The following is a 13003-nucleotide window of genomic DNA, read 5'->3' as shown; positions in this document are numbered from 1 at the left end:
AACTTGAAGCCTGGAGAGCAACCCCTCTCGCTCTCCAGGCTTCCAAGGTAGCCGCATGAAGGCGACTGAACGCACCTTAAAAGGCACCTTGTTTTAGAGGGGGAAAACAAGAGGGGGGAAATTCTCCCCCTCTCTGCACAGCACCTCCTGCCGCTTTGCTGAAGGGGCGCTGGGCAGAGAGGCGGAGAATTTTTTTTTCTTGTTCTGCCCCCTCTAAAACAAGGTGCGTCCTATTGTCCGGTGCGTCCTATAGAGCGAAAAATAAGGTATTTGATTTTAATTTGTAAATTTTAGCCATTTTCCCCCGTAGTTAAGTACCATTGGTACACCATTTTCATGAAATTTTCTCTGATTGTGTAACATGCCGTGAATTTAATATCATATTTCCATAATTTCTCCCATTGGTCCAGCCGAATTACATATCCTATATCACATGCCCATTTAGTCATAACTTCTTTTACTTCTTCAGCCTTTAATTCCCATTCTAATAATAAATTATACATTTTGGATATATTCTTTTTTGAGTTTTGTAATAATACTTTTCGAAATTTTGATTCTTCTTTTTCAAATCCTATTGCTTTATCCTGATTGAATATTTGGGCAATTTGGTGATATTGGAACCATGTGGTACAATATTGGGTCACCTCTTCATATGGTCTTAGTTTTAATTGGCCCTGTTCCTCCCTTAGGAGCTGCTAGTATGTTGCCATTTTTCCTATCATATTTTTCTTTTTAACCGATATTACTTCTAACGGTGAGACCCACCATGGGGTTTTCGGTTCTAACAACCTTCTATGTCTCACCCAGACCTTGTATAATGCATTTCTAATTACATGACTGAGAAATTCTTTATGTACTGCCACTTTGTTGTATATTAGATAGGCATGCCAACCGTATCTGTTGCTCCATCCCTCCAGGTCTAAAATGTCACTATTATCTAACTTAATCCAGTCTCTGATCCAACTAAAGCATGCTGCATCGTAATATAGTCTCAGGTCTGGGAGTCCAAAGCCTCCCCGCTCTTTTATGTCGGTTAGTAATTTATGTTTGATCCTTGGCTTTTTGCCTTGCCATATAAACTTTGTTAGGTCCATTTTCCATTTTTTAAAACAATCATCTTTACCTATTATGGGAATCATTTGAAAAAGGAACAAGAGTTTTGGTAAAATATTCATTTTAATAGCCGAAATTCTACCCCAGAGTGTTAAATTCAGTCTTGTCCAAATTTCCATTTCTCTTTTTGTTTCTTCCCCATTTTTTTATAATTATCTTCAAACAAATTTATATTTTTCATTGTTATTTGGATTCCTAAATATTTCACTTTTTTTACAATTTGTAATCCAAATTTTTCTACCAGTTCCTTTTTCTCTTCGTCTCCCATGTTCTTTACCATTAGTTTCGTTTTTACTTTATTCAAAGCAAAACCTGAGACCCTTCCAAAGTTTTCCATTTTTTCTAGAGCCTTTGCTATGCTTTCCTTTGGATTTTCCACCATTAACACTAAATCATCCGCAAATGCCCTTATTTTGTATATTTTCTCCCCTAGGGATATTCCATTTATTTCTTGATCCAGTCTGATTTCTTGACTTAGTATTTCCAAAACCAAAATGAATAATAATGGTGAAAGTGGGCACCCTTGTCTGGTGCCCTTCTGTATTTTAAAATAATCAGTCGTGTCATTATTTATTATTATATTTGATTCTTGTTGTTCATAAATTGCTTTTAACCCTCTTTTTTTTAAAAAAAAATAATATTTATTGAAATTTCCTAAGATTACAAAGATAAGAAAATAATAATAATAATAATAAAACAAAAAATACAAAATACTGAAAAATAAAAACAATTAAAAACAAATCAATTTTTCCATAACATATCTTTCATTTACTTATTTCCTTGACCTCCTCACACCTCCCTTTTTTGTATTCTAGTTCAGTTAGTTAATTCAGCAAATCCTTTCCATCTTTCTTTTTATCTTAATCCTTTATCTTAATATATTGTAACTTTACATTCTCACCTGTCAACAACCCATTTTTACATACTCCTTTATAACATTGCTGCTAAAACCTCATAACTTCATTCCAGCATCCTTCTAACATTCATTCATTTTACAGTGTTTCTGTAGATAGTCTTTAAATTTCTTCCAACCCTCTTCTACCGATTCTTCTCTCTGGTCTCGGATTCTGCCAGTCATTTCCGCCAGTTCCATATAGTCCATCACCTTCATCTGCCATTCTTCCCTGGTGGGTAGATCTTGTGTCTTCCAGTACTTCGCAATCAATATTCTTGCTGCTGCTGTAGCGTACATAAAAAAAGTTCTATCCTTCTTTAACACCAATTGGCCGACCATGCCCAGGAGAAAGGCCTCTGGTTTCTTCAGAAAGGTATATTTAAATACCTTTTTCATTTCATTATAGATCATCTCCCAGAAAGCCTTAATCCTTGGGCACGTCCACCAAAGGTGAAAAAATGTACCTTCGGTCTCTTTACATTTCCAGCATTTATTATCAGGCAAATGATATATTTTTGCAAGCTTTACTGGTGTCATTTCATTTTCATAATATTCTCTCTTAAGGCATTACATGCCGTAAACTTCATACCTGTGGTCCATAACTGTTCCCAGTCAGCCAACATAATGTTATGTCCAACATCTTGTGCCCATTTAATCATAGCAGATTTCACCATTTCATCCTGAGTATTCCATTTCAACAGCAGATTCTTAGTTTTGGAATCTAACAGTTCTGTTTCCAATTTTGATTTTTCCACCTGGAAGCCAATTTTCTTGTCCAAATTGTATGCCTCCATTATTTGATAATAATGAAGCCAATCTCGCACTTTGTTTTTTAGCTTTTCAAAGCTCTGCAATTTCAATTTATCTCCCTCTTGTTCCAAAATTTCCCAATATTTCGGCCATTTGGCCTCCATATTGAGCTTTTTCTGAGCCTTCGCTTCCATCAGTGACAACCACCTTGGGGTTTTATTTTCAAGTAAGTCCTTATATCTTGTCCAGACATTAAACAATGCTTTCCTGACAATATGGTTTTTCAATGCTTTATGTGCTTTGACCTTATCATACCACAGATATGCATGCCACCCAAATACATTGTTGAAACCTTCTAAGTCCAAAATGTCTGTGTTTTCAAGAAGCAGCCATTCTTTCAGCCAGCAAAATGCGGCTGATTCATAGTAAAGTTTAAGGTCTGGCAGGGCACATCCACCTCTTTCCTTTACATCAGTTAGTATTTTAAATTTTATTCTGGGCTTCTTGCCCTGCCAGATGAATCTAGAAATATCTCTCTGCCACTTCTTGAAACAGTCCATTTTATCCAAAATTTGCAAAGTTTGAAACAAAAACAACATCCTTGGCAATACATTCATTTTTATCACAGCAATACGGCCTAGCTATGAAAGCTTCAGATTTGACCATATTTCTAAATCCTTTTTCACTTCCGTCCAACATTTTTCATAGTTATCTTTGAATAAATTCACATTCTTAGCAGTCATATTAACCCCCAGGTATTTCACTTTCTTAACCAATGTTAATCCTGTCTCCTTCTGAAACCTCTCTCTCTCAATCTCTGTTAGATTTTTCTCTAAAACCTTAGTTTTTAATTTGTTCAACTTAAATCCCGCAACCTGACCAAATTCTTGAATCAATTCCAATACTCTTTTCGTACTAGATTCTGGCTCCTGTAATGTCAATACTAGATCATCAGCAATGCTTTTAACCCTCTTGTAATTTGGTCTCCCATGTCCATCTGGTCTAATAATATTTTTAGAAATCTCCATGAAACTTTGTCGAAGGTCTGAGGGTATTGCCAGCGAGCTTTGCTCCAGTGGCGGTTAGGCATTGGTATGGGTATTGTTATGTAGATGTATGGGGGGGAGGGAAGCGCCATCACCTCCCCCAGATATTGAAGGGTAGTCCGGTAAAGGATTCCGGGGGGCTTGGCCCTGTCGGAAGCCTATGGAGGCCAGGGCCCAAGGCACGCCCCCGAGCGGTGACCCCGGGGGAATGCCTAGTTGATGTGCATCAGCAGGGCTCCCCCTGCTGGTGTTAACCCTTCGGGTCTTCAAGAAAGCAGGCCGAAGCCAGATAGTCGGATAGGACCAATGCCTAAGCCAATACCGCTCATCACCTGTAACCAATAAAGTTGCGGGCAATTTTAGCCCAGTAACCTTAAAATAATGCGTTCCCAAAGTCTCTGGGGTCAGTTTGACACCATAGTCCCGTGAGAAAAGCCCTTTTGAAATTTGCTGTCATACAGCCTAGTGGAGTGCTTGAATTACAAGCTGTTGAACACTCCCCCCACATCGCTATGTCCCTTGTGAAGTGCTACTCACCAGATGCTCAGAGATTCGCTTCACTTTGTTCCCAATCAAAATGCAGTTGCCTGATTTGGAAATGCGGTACTGAAAGGTCCACATTCAGTCCCCCGGCGCTCTGTTACCATCAATTCTGTTGGAACCGGTTCAGACCGGTTTGAACCAGCTGAAACCAGTTGGGAAAAGTCCATGTGGGTTCCAACTTGCCCAGACGAGTTTGAACGGGCCTAGACTGGTTGGAACTGGCTCAGACTGCTTGGAACAGGTCTAGGCTGGTTTGAACCGGTTGGAACAGGTGGATGTGATTTGAAATTGGCCCAAGCTGGTTAGATTGGGTCCAGGCCAGTTGGAACAGGTCTATGTCGCTTGGAACCAGCCCAGCCCAGTTGGAACAAGTTCGTACCAGTTGGATCCAGTCCACGTCAGTTGGAACCAGCACAAACCAGTTGGAAAAGGTTGTGGTGGATTGCCCAGACCAGTTTGAACTGGTTCAGACTGGTTTGAACCGGTCTAGGTTGGTTTGAACTGGTCAAGGCTGGTTGGAAGCTGTTCAGACCGGTTGGAACCTTTCCAAGCCGGTTTGAACAGGTCTAGGCCATTTTGAGCCAGTCCAAGCCGGTTTCAACCAGCTCAAATCAGTTAGAAAAAGTCCAGGCAGGTTCTAACTTGCCCAGACCAGTTTGAACTGGCCCAGATTGGTTGGAACTAGCTGAGATGTCTGCAACAGGTCTAGGCTGCTTTGAACCAGTCAAAACCAACTTGTGCCAGTCCAAGCTAGTTTCAACCGGTCTAGGCCAGTTTGAACCGGCCAAAGCCAGTATGAACATTTCCAAGTGGGTTGGAACTGGCCCAGACCTGTTGGAGCAGGTCCAGGCCAGTTGGAGCAGGTGCAGGTCATTTGAAACTAGCCCAAGCTGGTTAGAAAACTCCAGGCCAGTTGGAACAGGTCTATGTTGCTTGGAACCAGCCTAGACCAGTTGGAACAGGTTCATACCAGTTGGATCCAGTACAAGCCGGTTGGAACCAGTGCAAACCAGTTGGAAAAGGTCCCGTGGGTTCCAACTTGCCCAGAACAGTTGGAACTGGTCCAGACTGGTTGGAACCGATCTAGGTTGGTTTGACTAGGTTGGTCCACGTCAGTTGGAAGCTGTTTAGACCGGTTTGAACTGGTCTTGGCCAGTTCCAACCGGTCTAGGCCAGTTTGAACTGGCCGAAGCCAGTATGAACAGTTCCAAGTGGGTTGGAACTGGCCCAGACAGGTTGGAGCAGGTGCAGGTCATTTGAAATTTGCCCAAACTGGTTGGAACAGGTCCAGGTTGGTTGGAACCAGTCCAAGCCGCTTGGAACCTGTTCAGGCCGGTTTGAACCGGTCCTAGCTGATTTGAACTGGTCTAGGCCAGTTTGTGCCCCTCCGAGCCGGTTTGAACAGTTTGAGGCCACTTGGACCAGTTCTGTGTCACTTGGAAGCAGCCCGGACCTGTTGGAACCAGTTCATACCAGTTGGATCCGGTCCCAGCCAGTAGGAACCAGCCCAAACTAGTTAGAAAAGGTCCAGGCATGTTCCAACTTGCCCAGACTAGTTTGAACTAGCCCAAACCGGTTGGAACTAGCTTACACAGGAACAGGTCTAGACTGTTTTGAACCAGTCCAAGCAGGTTGGAACAGGTCCAAGCTAGTTGGATCCTGTTCAGACCGGGTGGAACCGGTCCAAGCCTGTTTGAAAAGGTCTAGGCCGGCATGAACCGGTCCAGGCTGGTTTGTACTGGTCCAAGCCGGCTTGAACAGAACTAGGCTGCTTTGTACTGCCCCAAGCCAGTTTGAACCGATTGAGGCCAGTATGTGCCGGTCCAAAGTTTGAACTGGCCCAGACTCGTTGGAACTAGCTCAGACTAGTTGGAACAGGTCCAGGTTGCTTGGAAAAGGTTTATGTCACTTGGAACCAGCCCAAACCTGTTGGAACCAGTTCATACCGGTTGGATCCGGTACAAGTCGGTTGGAACCGGTCCAAGCCGGTTTGAACCAGCTCAAACTAATTGGAGAAACTATATAGAAGGGTCTGGAAACTTCTGTTTCAGTGTATCTGAAGAAGTGTGCATGCACACGAAAGCTCATACCAAGAACTGACTTAGTTGGTCTTTAAGGTGCTACTGGAAGGAATTTTTTTTGTTTTAATTGGAGAAACGTTCAGGCAGGTTTCAACATGCCCATACCAGTTTCAACTGGGCCAGACAGGCTGGAACTGGCTCAGACTGGTTGGAACTGGTCTAGGCTGGTTTCAACCGGTCCAAGTTGGTTGAAACACGTCCAAGCTGGTTGGAATCTGTCTAGCCCCGTTTGAGCCAGTCCAAGCCATTTGGAACCTGTTGAGATCGGTTTGAACCAGTCTTGGCCAGTTTCAACTGGTCTAGGCTGGTTTGAAATGGCCCAAGCCAGTTTAAACAGTTCCAAGTGGGTTGGAACGGGCCCAAGATAGTTAGAACAGGTCCAGGCTGGTTCAAACAGGACTATGTCGCTTGGAACCAGTCCAGACCTGTAAGAACCAGTTCATACAAGTTGGGTCCCGTCGAAGCCGGTTGGAACCAGCCTAAACCTGTTGGAAAAGTCCCGGCAGGTTCCAACTTGCCCACACCAGTTTGAATTCTCCCAGACTGCTTGGAACAGGTCTAGGCTGTTTGAACCGGTCCATGTCGGTTGAAACACGTCCAAGCCGGTTTGAACAGGTCTAGGACAGTTTGAACTGGTCCAAGCCGGTTGGAACTGGTCTAGGCCAGTTTGAAATGGCCCAAGTCAGTTTGAGCAGGTCTAGGCCCGTTTGTACCGGTTGAGGCCAGTTGGTGCCAGTCCAAGCCAGTTTGAAACTGCAAGGGGGTACCGAGTACAGACCCACCCATAGGAGTTTGGCTCCGGTGGCGGCACCTCCTCCCTTTGGTTTCGCTCTGCGGTGGCATCTATTCTCCTTCTTGCCTCAGCTGTGAAGAGGCTCATTAAAAGATGCCTGCAATCTTGCCACGTGGGCAGATGGGTTACCATGAGTGAGGCCATTAGGTCCTGCATAGCTTGAGGCTTTTCAGAAAAAGGCAGGGTATGGGTTTTCCAGTTTAGCAGGTCAGTAGTAGTGAATGGCACATATTGCAAGGTAACAGAACCTATGGGCCATGCACTGGTGGGTCGGCCCTGATCATCTGTGGACCCGGGCTCTTGGGGTCCCAAAACTGCTCTCAAAGGGAACATTGGGGCTTGCCCCCCCTTCTTGTTACGAAGGTAATGTCCTCCTTTAGATGGAGGTGGCATGGGGGAGGGCTTGTTGCATCACTTTCCTTCATCTTTATTACTAACTTCTTTCCAGTATCACTTCTTGCATCCACAACTGCCCACAGACCTGACTTTCTCAGAGTGTCTGGAGTGCCTATGGGGTTGCTGATGTCACCCCGGGTTGGAGTTGCTGCCACTTCTCCAGGTTCGGCTCCTCCCACAGCTCCCAGGGCCTCCTTTTCCTGGGGGGCTTGGACTTGGGCAAATTGGGCTTGATTTTGTACCAGCACTGGGGCTGGCAAGGAGGGCACATCCGGAATGCTAGATGGAGCTTGTAATAATTGGACTGCAGCGGGTGGCTGGACTGGAGGTGATGGCACAATCCTGGCCGAAGGGGCATATGAAGGCAGAAGGAGAAGGCCCTTGTATATCTTCTTAGCAGGGGCTGGAGGCTTGGGTTTATCTATGTTTTTTTCCGGGCTTCCTGCTTCACTGCTAAAATCCGGAAGGTGTCCCCCTTGCACTTCTTCATCCATGGAGGATTTTTCATGCAAGCATTATACCACTGATCAAACTAGGGAAATTGATCTGGGTGGCCTCCTGGGTCCCTAGTTACTGAGACGGCACAATTCCAAATTACTAGGCGGCACAATTCCAAATCAAAACTACCTTCTGAAGGCCATTTCGGAAAGCCACTTCCGACCTCGGGAGGAGGTGGTGTTGTGGGCTTCACGCCCCCAACACACACACGGAGGCTGGCTCCCAGCCCCGCGCGATCTGGGGAATCCTTGGCCGTGTCATCCCCGGGCCAGCTTTCCTATCCAAGGGGGAGTTCAGTTAACGATGCAATACCACAGGAACTGTGTTCAGTGAGGTATGCCTCCTTTATTCGGAGATTCGGCAGGGGAGCCCTGTTAGCTAAGTGTGACATCGAGTCTGCCTTTCGTCTTCTTCCAGTTCACCCGGACGACTTCTGTTGGCTGGGTTTTAAATTTGAAGGGGCGTATTTTATAGATAAAGCCATGCCCATGGGATGCTCGGTAGCATGTGCAGCCTTTGAGACCTTTAGCACCTTTCTTTAGCACCTATTTTCAGCAGCTTACTCCATCACCTTTTTCGGCGCCTTGTGAATATGCGAAGTGGTTTGCGACGACCAGCCAGATTCTGTTGCACGTGGGATCCTCTTAAAGAATGTGACATTATCTCGCTCAGATCTAGTTCTCCAGATTAGGAGCTCAAAAACTGATCAGCTAGGTAAAGGGGCCCTAATTCGGCTTATAGCAACTCAAAAGAAAGGGCCACGCCCAGTATACCCCTGGACCATTTTTCATACATGCAGATGGCTCCCGCCTTACAAGACATCAGTTTACATGTGTTATGCCTGAGGCAATTGTTTTCCCCCAGCTGAATTTGTGGCCCACTCATTTCAGATCGGGGCAGCCACTACAGCGGTACACTTAGGCCTACCGGCTGAAAGGATAAAGGATCTGGGTCGATGGAAGTCAGATGCTTTTAAAGGGTACATTCGGAGGCCTTTATGACTGTTTTCATCACCCCTGACCCCTCCTTGTTATGCTCTTTTCCTTTTAGGTGACTTGATTGTGCGCGTTTGGATCATGGGCCATAGTAACGTCCACTGGGCCAGAAACCGTGCTGTCAACCGTGGCCAGGGGTGCGGGTCAGATGTGCCAAAAAATGTTGAAATCTCCTGGATCACTCGCCGTGGAATGCGTTGGGCGGAATTTCTGCCAGCAGTAAAAGCTAGAGCTGCCGTGAAAGGCCCACCCGATGCCCTTGTTATTCAGCAGGATGGAAATGATTTGGCCTACCGGAAGAGCGTGGACTTAATGTGGAACATTTTCGATGGTTTTGATGATCTGAGGATTTCTTTCCCAAATTTAGTCATAATTTGGTCATCACTGTTGGAAAGGCGCACTTGGAGGGACTGCCGATGCCCTATTGCTATGAACAAATCCAGAAAGATCCTGGAACGCTCAGTGGCACGTAGAGTGGCAGCGCTGGGGGTGGGTGGGTCATTGACCACCCCAACATCCAGTTCAGCAAGGTGACCCTCCACTGCGAGGATGGCGTGCCTATTTCCAATGAGGAAAACGATGTTTGGTGGGCTGACAGATCTGTGGGGATTAGGGATTGGTTGCAGGTCTGAGGGTATTGGTGGTGAGCTTTGCTCGAGTGGCGGTTAGGCATTGGTATGGGTATTGTTATGTAGATGTCTGGGGAGAGGAGCGCCATCACCTCCCCCGGATATTGAAGGGTAGTCCGGTAAAGGATTCCGGGGGGCATGGCCCTGTCCGAAATCAGGGCCCAAGGCACGCCCCCGAGCGGTGACCCTGGGGGAGTGCCTAGTTGATGTGTATCAGCAGGGCTCCCCCTGCTGGTGTTAACCCTTCCGGATCTTCAAGCAAGCAGATGGAAAAGTGGAGAGTATGGACACTAAGATTGAGAAAAGTTCCACATTAATAATGGACCTTTCTAATCAAGTGAACCAACTGACAACAAAGAACAAAGAGCTAGACAAGATGGTGCAGGAGATAAAGAATAAGTCATTAAAACAAGAGGAAGCCATGAAAAAAATTCAGGCGGATCAAAGAGATTAAAGGAAAGTCCAAGAGAAAAACAAAGAGGAAACTGAGGAACTGAGGAAGGTTCAGGAAGAGACCCTGGATGCAATTGCTGTCCTTGAGATGAAGGAAAAGGAGATGTTGTTGCGCTTCCGAGGAGTTAAAGAGAACCAGGAGGAATAAATTCCAACAAAACTATTGAAAGAGCTGGCGGATTGGTTAGGGGTCGAGGAAGATGAATTACTGTTGGACATTGAAAAAATATTTAGGATTAAGGTGAACTAGTCAAGAAACAAAAAGGGACCAGGATATTGTTTAGTATTTCTGAACTCGAGGCTACTCAGGGAAAAAAATCCTATTAAAGAATGGAACTGATCCCTTGTGTATAGAGGGCAAAGTAATCGAGATTATGAAGGAGATCCCAACCAGGTTGTTGGAGAGATAATTCCAGATTCTTAATGACAGCGCCGAAGAATAAAATTCTGTTTAGGTGGGAATTTCCTGAAGGACTTACCTTTACATATAAAGAGAGAAGAAGAACCCTTAGATCGGTGGAGGAGACCAGAATTTTTGGGAGGAAGTACTGGGAGGAGCTGGGAGGAGAAAGGCTCCAAGAGCGAGAATAAACAAGATAAAGCTAGAATTATTATAACGACTTCTACCTTTTGTGCCTTTATATTATTATTATTATTTCTTTTTCTTGTACAAGGATAACCATGTGAAGAAGTGGACGGAAATAAAAGGACATCTAAATAAATGGAATAAATTGAACTTGTCCTTATGGGGAAGGATATCCTTGATAAAAATGTCAATTCTACCAACAATGCTCTTCCTTTTCCAGACGATCCCAATAATTATCGGGACAAAATGTTTTAAAGGTTGGCAAACGGATCTATCTAATTTTATCTGGCAAGGTAAGAAGCCAAGAGTAAGGCTCAAAATACTGGTGGAGCCGAGTGAAAGGGGCGGGTTCGCAGCCCCAAACCTCAAGCTGTATTTTCAGGCTGCATGGCTGAAAGATTGGATGCTACTGATAGATACCGAAATCTTAGACCTGGAGGGCTGGGACAAGGTTTTCGGGTGGCATGGCTACCTGGGTCACGATAAAATAAAAGCACATAGAGGATTCACTAATCATTTGGTGAGAAAGGCCCTATTCGAAGTCTGGGAAAGAAATAAAACAATAGTAACAGCCAAAACTCCATGGTGGCTATCACCTATAAAGTCATCAGCCTTGCATAGAAGCTATATAAAAGCTAGCTGGCTAACATATAGGGAACTCGTAGAAGAGATAAAAGATTGCCCAACAATAAAGAAATTTGAAGAATTAAAAAAGAGGGGGTTAAATTAGTTAGAATATTTCCAATTAAAAACAATATTTGAGAAGGATAATAACCTTAAGGGGTTTGATAAAAAAATCTCAGTATGGGAAAAAGAAATTTTATATAACAACCAACAAAAGGCTAGTCTGGTAAAGGATTCCGGGGGGCTTGGCCCCGTCGGACGCCTATGGACGCCAGGGCCCAAGGCACGCCCCCGAGCGGTGACCCCGGGGGAATGCCTAGTTGATGTGCATCAGCAGGGCTCCCCCTGCTGGTGTTAACCCTTCCGGGTCTTCAAGCAAGCAGGCCGAAGCCGGATAGTCGGATAGGACCAATAAAGTTGTGGCCAATTTTAGCCCATTAACCTTAAAATAACGGTGTCATGTGTCTTTATTCCTAATGGTGGGAGGCGGGAACTCGCCACGCAACCTGACTTGGCCAATTCAGCTCACAGAGCGTTCTCAAAGTCTCTGGGGTCAGTTTGACCCCATAGTCCCGTGAGAAAGCCCTTTTGAAATTTGCTATCATACAGCCTAGTGGAGTGCTTGAATTACACGCTGTTGAACACTCCCCCCGCATCGCTATGTCCCTTGTGAAGTGCTCCTCACCAGATGCTCAGAAATTCGCTTCCCTTTGTTCCCGATCAAAATGCAGTCGCCTGACTTGGAATTTTAAATTCCTTCTGCACAGTCTATCAGCGAATTTTAAATTCCTTCTGCACAGTCTATCGTTCATTTGTGAAATCCTTTTTGTCAGAGGTTCTATTTTGTTTACGTTTGCATCAGTTACCTCTTTTGCATACTCTGCTATTTTCATAACTTTTTCAACTGTAGCAGTCATTCTTCTCACCTCTCCTTTCACGTCTTGCATATCAGCGCGAACATTTGCTTCCGAATGCTGAATCATTTCACCCAGCTCCTTCAAAGACTTGGCCATCTTGTTAAGTCCTTCTCAAGTCTTTCCCAAATAAATAGATAAACCACCGTTTTAAACACTAACTCACTCCAATCCAGGACTTGGACCTAAGCCCAGTTTTCGGTCAGTTATCTCAGCTATCAGTTTCCAGAGAATTATTTGTTTTTCAGAATTTAATTAGTAAAGTCCCAAGAGCGAGACGGGTGTGCATCTACCCACGCTGATGCATGTGCAGTTCTGTTTGCACCTGGCTTTAGAACTACTACAATTGGTGGTAATTTCAATTCTGCCCCTTTAGGCGTGAAGGCTATTTGAGCTTGAATTTTAAATAGAAAATCACGTCCCAAAAGGGGAACGGGACATTCTGGTACATAAAGAAACTGATGAGTGAGGGGCCTCCCTCCAATCTGGAACTCTTGGAGTTGCAGAAAGGGTTTTATTGCTGGCTCAGACTGGTTTGAACAGGTCTAGGCTGGTTTGACCCAGTCCAAGCTGGGTAGTACAGGTCCAAACCGGTTGGAACTGGTTTAGACGGGTTGGAACAGGTCGAGGCTGGTTTGAACCGGTCCAAGTCGGTTGAAACAGGTCCAAGCCGGTTGGAACCAGTCT

The sequence above is a fragment of the Podarcis gaigeae genome, assembly GCF_964106915.1.
Source record: "Podarcis gaigeae genome assembly, chromosome: 8".
Classification (NCBI taxonomy): Eukaryota; Metazoa; Chordata; class Lepidosauria; order Squamata; family Lacertidae; genus Podarcis; species Podarcis gaigeae.
This window is presented reverse-complemented; position numbering follows the sequence as displayed.